Source organism: Mesitornis unicolor, unplaced genomic scaffold (assembly GCF_000695765.1).
Source record: "Mesitornis unicolor isolate BGI_N332 unplaced genomic scaffold, ASM69576v1 scaffold2013, whole genome shotgun sequence".
NCBI lineage: Eukaryota > Metazoa > Chordata > Aves > Mesitornithiformes > Mesitornithidae > Mesitornis > Mesitornis unicolor.
In genome coordinates, this window is record NW_010172381.1 from 75014 (window position 1) to 82551 (window position 7538).

Consider the following 7538-nt stretch of genomic DNA (forward strand, 5'->3'; position numbering starts at 1 on the left):
CCCTGAAGCAATTCCCTGATGTAATAAAGAAATCTCTGCACTTTGGCCTCTGTAAAAGACCAGCAAAAGATGCCTGCCGGCACCTGTGAAATGTGCTGAGGTTTACAAAGCACCAGATGAGCACAAGTTGCTGTTATCCGCATTACCCAGAGTGGTTGGCAAAGAGCTCTGCACTGTGGGGTTGGGGTTTTCTGTTTGGTTGGTTCTTTTATTCCTTTTAAACTAGGTTATCAATGCAGTAACCTAGTAACTAGTACTGGTTCTCATGGCTTGAGTGTGGGCTTCCTAAACTGGAGAAGCAAGGGCAGATAAATAAATCATTAAGAAGACATGAATATTTTCTTCAAATACCATATGAAGCTGTTGTATGGCAACAGCATAGTTCTTGTGAGTTTGAGTTGAAAGGATAATAAATTACATGCTGTTACATACAAGAGACATCCGTAATGATCAGTCTTAAATAGAAGGCCAGAGTCACTGGATGCTTGGTGTCTAGCACTTGATCACTTGTATAATATTAATTTTCAAGAAACAGACATATTATACTCAAGATTCACTATCACTTGAAAGTTTGTAACTGATATTTCCATTGTGTCCAGCCCATAAGGAAAAATATTTAGACAGTGAAATAGTTAAACGGGCAGCAACCCCTGTCTATGAGCTCTGTGGGGACTCAAATATGGTTTTCTTTAAATTTCATAAGAATATTGCATTTAGTATGTGGGCAGTGCCAGATGTGAGGTGTTAATTATTCATTTCCTTGATTTAAGTGCTAATGTCACTTAGCAACCTCACTCATCTTTGAAATGGAACTTTTTAAGGGTGCACATACATTGCTAGTGTGAATAAAATTTGTATTAGAAAAAATACTTGGGAAATGGAGCAAATGCATTAATCTCTCTCACTCTTGATGGGAACCAGGTTGTTTTGAGAGGCTTTCTTAGTGCGCTACAGACCTTGCTTGCTCTTTCCCAGTTCCTGATATTTTCTGGCTAAAGTCCCCTCCAACTTTCCAACTGTGGATTTTCAGCTTGTTTTTTTTAAGGGAATTCAGGTTACACTTACTTTGTCTCATTCTCTTTCTCTGGCCTTCTTTCCATTCCATTTTATATTTTTTTGAAAGCGTTCTCTCCTTGCGTCCAATCTGACAAAACAACAAAACATACCAGGTCCATACAACGATCATGAAGTTGAATGACCTGATCTATGACAGAGACACTTCTCCAGCCTGCACAGTGGGAGGAGCTGATGAGCTTGTCCTTGCTAGACATCAGAGAATCCACACCTAGCAGCTATGGAAAACAGATTTCACTGACTCTGTAGGCCATGTAACTGTTTATATACAGAAAAAAATAGTGCATGGGTTTACTTTTGGATATTTATTTTCATGCTGGACCATGTTAGGCCCATCAGTGTTTTGGAGGTAAATTCAACCTTACTATTCACTTGCTGGATAACAGGCAGTAGAGTGGTATGTTAATGTTGAATAGTTTTTGTGTAAGTAGGCACACCTGTAGGGTGATTGGACCATTGGAAGGAGGGGAGAATAAAAGGAAGACAGTCAAGGAGCAGGAGGCTGAGCCTTTATTGAACAGAGCTTGTCCTTGGAGACACTCAAAGCCTGGTCCAAGATTTCATCGGTCCATGAAGCACAACTGGCCATTCGAGGTCTGTTCCTTGGCTACTGACAGCATTTTGCCACATGGTTGGCACTGGCAATTTTAGATGCTTTTTGGATGCCCAGGCTTTTTGGATGCTGTCCCACTCAGAGCAGAAATTTGTGCTCCCACAGGGCGTGGACCATGGGCCAGCTTGAAGCACCTTCACCATTGGGGTCTCTGTGAAGATTCAGCTGTGGGTTAGTCTGGCTTTTCTGTGCTACTGCCATAAGCACAATATCTGCACTGTTCTATATGCCTCTTCTTGGAAATATTCCCAGTCTCCTGCAGTCAGGATTTCGTGCCAAACTGAAGCACTTAAAGCCTGTAATACACTGTATTATATATTCCTTTAAAGAGAGTGGTGTCTCCAGCGTGGGAACAGTCTTACTTCAGACACATCCTGGGTCTGTGGCCAGATCAGAATAAGTCACTGAACGCATCCAATACATCCTTCTTACCTCCCAGAAGGCCTCATCTAGCATCTTCATTTGTTCCTTCTTAGTCATTTTTGATTGAAAGCACCTATTTTACTCCCTGTATAATGAAACAATTTTTGGATCCCACTGAAGTCACTCCACAGTGAATGATAGTGACCTTGGTCAGCGGCTGATTATAGAACGATTGTGAGATTTCTGCATCGTATAATTTGCCTTTGATGGAGGTATTCATTTTTCTTTTTGGCATTGTAATGAGCGTGGAAGCGTTTGCATTGACAGGAGGTTTAAATTACCATTCACCACCCATTCTTCTTCAGTGAGCAGTGGTGTCTTCAAGTTCCAGTCACTGTCCTCCTAAAGGACAGCCAGTCCTGTGGTCAGACTTCTTGTCAACCAACATTTCTATTTAGTAGACGATAAACGTAGGGTGAGTATGATATTTCAACTACATTTTATTGAGCGAGTGGCTATATTTAACACTGCTCTCTCTGACCAACAGGAAAACGAGTGCTTTTGTGAACACCAGTGCTGAAATTGAGGACTCTGTATCAAGAGATCGCTCAAGTACAGACTTTACTCTTTAGCATCATGGTTTGTACACTTGCCACCCAAACTTGTATTTTAGGCACATCATATCCATAAGATGCACTGGAAGATCTAAGCTTGGTCACAAAGATGTTCTGCAGTCTCTTTCTATAGTAAGAATATAGTCATTGGACCTACTTTGATGCTTGTGGTAGACCCAGTGATAATCCACCTTATCTGTATTTCATATAGGTTGGACAAATGTCTTTCCTTCTAACATGCCTCAGATGTCAGGTCTCAAGGTCCTTTTTAGACTTGTATATGAGTAAAGTGAACTGGATGTGACAATGTGCTCAGATGCTCAGACTCCTGCTATTGTGTACCAGACCAAATTGTTCTTCCCAGGTAATGTGTAACATGCTGGGCTACATAACGCAGATGTCTGCTGGCAGACACATTGGAAGCACTAAAAAGAACATGAAAAATAGAGAATTTGGGTTTTTCATCCAAATAAAGAAACCTATAAGACAGACTATTACAAAAATAAAGAGAGGAAAATTAACCGTGTTTTCTGTGCAGCTAAGTTTTGTCATTGTATTAGTAAAATTTAGCTGATGTAGGGCTGTCTACATGAGGAAACAGCACAGTGGAACTGTGATGGGAAAATGTTACTACCATAAATCCTTTTGTGGAATTCATTCCACACAAGGAATGGGTTTTGAGTTCTCACTGGGAGCTGAGCCAGTGAGAGACCCCTTGCAGGAGCGGTTACACTGGTACAGCTGTGCTTATAGCACTGCAGCTCGTGCTGCTCAGGGCATAAACAGGCTGCGTATGAAGCAGTTGTATAACGACATAACTGAATTACTTCACTCAACAGGCTGTGGGTTAAACTCTCCTTGCATAGGAAAGGATGAATTTAGTAATTAATTAAGCACATGCTGCAGTTTGTGTTGATAATAAAATACCTAGTTCAAGTCATTGCAATAGATGCAGGTGCCAAGGCCAGCCTGCAGCACGATACCGAACGCCTGCAAGCAAACAAGCTCTAACAGATGAGGCTGCAGAAACAAAAGTTGAAGCCAGGCTGGAAATTTTGGTCCTAAGCACTCACGAAATGAAAATGCCTCTTCTCTTTTTCGGCTCCGCTGAAAAGAAAAAATAAGCTGTGCTATAGAGTCTTTGCCCAGAGTTTTATCTCTGAGTTTCAGATCAAGCAATAGGGCATGGGGGTGGAAGAAGTATGCGCAGCCAGCATGCTGGCTGCAATGCAAACATGAGGGTTATCTTACATTTACCCTGAGAGACTGGAAAACAAAGATATATGCTAGCAAAGCATTTTCTCATAGAATCTCCACTGCATTGAGTGTCTTAGCTACAATCTCCTTATAGACTCATTTGGTTTAATTATAATAACAGCAGTTAACACACTGTCACAGTTTTCGTGACCCGAAACATACAACACAGATGCATGTGTGTGTGTATGTGCATTTGCGTGTGAATGCATCTGTATGAAAGAAAAACAATGGCAGTGAACATAGCTCAATGCCAGGACATCAAGCAAAGAGGTGTCCGGCTGACAGGGAGAATAAAGTGCTGTCATCGTGGCCTCCCAGTAATCTCAAAAATGTCCAGATTTTGTGCTACCTTGGTGTATGGTCTTGGTCACTTCCCCATCTGCATGGGTGCAAGATTCACCTCTTCTTGAAGCACTTCACGAGCAAATGAGATATGCCCTGTGTTGGTGAATGTAACCTGCATTGGTTGCAATATGACAGACGTGGTGGGCAGCACTGAGCTGAAACAAAATGTGCTGGCTGCCTTCAAGTGTCTATTTTTGATTCTGCAATGATATGGTGCTCCCAGTTGTCACATCCTAAAAATGCCGGGTTTGCTTGTATAAGGTTAAAAAGGGGACATTTGGAAGTTGGCGTTTCTTCTGCAGGGGAGATCGCACCTCCCAGTGTGGCAGCCAACACAGTTACACTCCTGACTTCAGAATTAACAGCTTCATGGGTCTCTGCTTTCCCCTGCGGCACCCATCTGTGCTGCCTGGAAGGACGGCACGGGCAGAGGCGTGGGACAGGTGACACTGGGGCTCTCACATCACGGTCAGTGGCTCTGTGCTTGGTGGTGAGGGTGAGAGCTGCAACCTCATGGCTTCTTCCACCCCAGCTCCTGTTTATCCTCAGCCCTCATCATAGGGATACCCCCATTTCTCAACTCGAGTGGCCTCACATATATGGGCCTGGCCCCAGCACCGCCAGCCCTGGTGGCCATGGGCAGAAGCAGACCAAGCTGGCCTCCCATGCTAACATGGGACGGTGTCACCCTTGCTGCCCAGCATGACAGGCTGACCTGATGTCCACTGCAAACCCCTCCAGAGGTCTATCTTTTCCCCACTACTGTATGAGGAACTCACAATATATTTTGAGGTTCTATGAAAAATAGATCTCACTAGTATATGTTGCTAAAGCTTTTGTTAAAGTTTTGGATGTTATACAAATATTAAGTCATGCTAGACCTTTACCTGTGGCCAAACATGTTATGTTAGTTAAACAGTTATCTCACTCGCCTTGAAGCCAGCTATTTCAAAACACTAGGTAGTCTGATAATCTCTCAGCTGCATCGTTTAGCAGGCAAATAGCTTCTTTGTGTAAAAAAACATAGCAATCCTATGGTTATAAAATAATGGATAGAATTAGATCAAGCTGTAACACAGGTACTTCAAATTCACATCTTCAGATTGCCTGGAGAGCGATCACAAACACAACTGGATTTTCACGCTGGTATCCTACAACCAATAACCCCCACAACCATTTTCTCACCTGGTCTGCAACAAGCTGACCTTAAAAATTAATTATGACCCTAAAAAGTAAAAATGTTGGCTGTCATCAGTGCCCCGACAGCATCAAGACTATTTTTCAGTGTCAGTTCTGGTTAGAAGCTGGGCACTCTGGGACCAGGGATTTTGACACCCGTGAATGAGCACACAGGGGTTTTGCTGCAGGAACTTCTGCATAGTTGTCACAGAATGATGGTCGCAGTCATTTACTGCTGGGAAGATTTGTTTTTTAAATAGTTTTTCCATGTAACCGTGAAGAAAGCGACCTACTAGAGTTTTTAGCTGTGATTTCTTGGTGAGCTGCTGTCCCGTGGCATTAATCTGTAGCTGACTGGCTCAGTTACTGAAGATAAGACAGAATAAATAATGATGAAATCTTATTTCTTATGGCTATACAGGGGGAAAAAAAGGTGCTTTTGGTCAAGTTGCTAAATCCCTAGTGACTGAGTAACAGAGTATAAGTATATCAGATAAGATAAGGAGGCAATGAAAAAGGAGTCGTACTGATGCCTGTTGTACCACCTTCCTCAGTTTCCAAACTAACGAGGTTTGAAATATGGGACAGGTCTCCTCTGACCACCTCAGCAAGGTGGAGGGGAGCCTGTTAGCCCCAGAGTGGTCACTCAGAAGGTTCTTGGGCTGCAGGTCACTTGCAGCTTCTTGCTTAAGGTTGTCCCCTTGCACTCAGAGGGCATGGGAGTGATCAGGGTCTACCTTCCAGGGCTGTCTCCTTGCCTTGGATCCCTCATTCTCCTCTCGCACCAACTATTGCCTTTTGTCTTGTATTGCTCCTTAAGATTTTCAGTGCTTTGCAGCTGGCAGAGCTCACTGACTGACTGGCAAGAGGTGCTTTTTGGGGGATGTTTTCTTTCCAAAATAGCAGCTAGTTACATGCCATCACCTAGGCTCTGAGAGAAGGGGCCGCTGGGTCACAGGTATCACTCTGTGAAGCTGATCTTGTGCTAAAACACAGCCTTTTGGGTAAGCCAATGGTATACTCCTGCTCCAAATACTACAAAAGCTGGCATCCAGAGCAGCTTTACTATTCCATTTCTGGACCCACCATGTGGCCACATGTGAGTCTCTTGCATAAATCATGGACTCCTGCCACCATTCCCATCTAAGTAACCTCTGGGATCATCCTCCCATGGCCTGGGTGCTGCATGCTCCATGTTCTGTACTTTCCCATGGGTACCAGCATCCTCTGACTTACTGCTGAAATGGGGATTTTGGTACCAAAGCCCCAATTTTTGGCTTCAGAAGCACTGTTGTCTCTTCTTGCAAGGTCAGGGCTCTGGTCATGCTCCCCCTCCAAACCCACTCATTTCAGAGATCATCTTGCACTGTATGGCGTATTTTCATATTGCATATAGGAAGCAAGAAAGCATAAAATGTGTTCTGGCCTTTGGGTCTACTCAAGTGCACAGGGAACTCACTTGCTGATGTTTCCAATTTTTTTGCATCCAAGTAACAGAGTACGTAGCTTGACTTCCCACCAATTTCTTATACTCAAAATCCTGTTACTGTGAAAAAAAACAAACACACCTTATATGTAAAGATGAGAATTTATCAGTAGTATATTTAAGATTTTAACAGTCATACCCCAGAATTATTAGTCTAAGACTTACAGTTACAACACTAAGATGTACAGCTCAGATTATGTATAGTTAAAAGTAATATACACAAACTTTTTAGTATCTTCCCTATTCTCTGGTGTTATACTCACCCTTTCTGTACCCAACTGGTTCCTCAGGTTGATGGCTTCAGCCCAGAGGGAAGGAGACTGCAGGCTGGCTGCATCCTGCATCCTTGCTGGTAGGAGTATGAGGATGGTGGGTGTAGTCTCTGTCCTCTGGATCTGCTTGGGGTCATTTTTATACATTTGCTTGCCTGCTCTACACCTTGCTCTTCCTTCATTGGTTCATGGGTCCTCATTACATCTGAGTTTACCTATGCTGTGTTTTACATACACTGGGTACTCAATCTCTGTTTTGGTTATCCCCTAAACTGGTTTTACCCAGCTCCCAAGGCTGCAGTCCTTTGATGACCAGTAACCGAGCACTGGTGAGC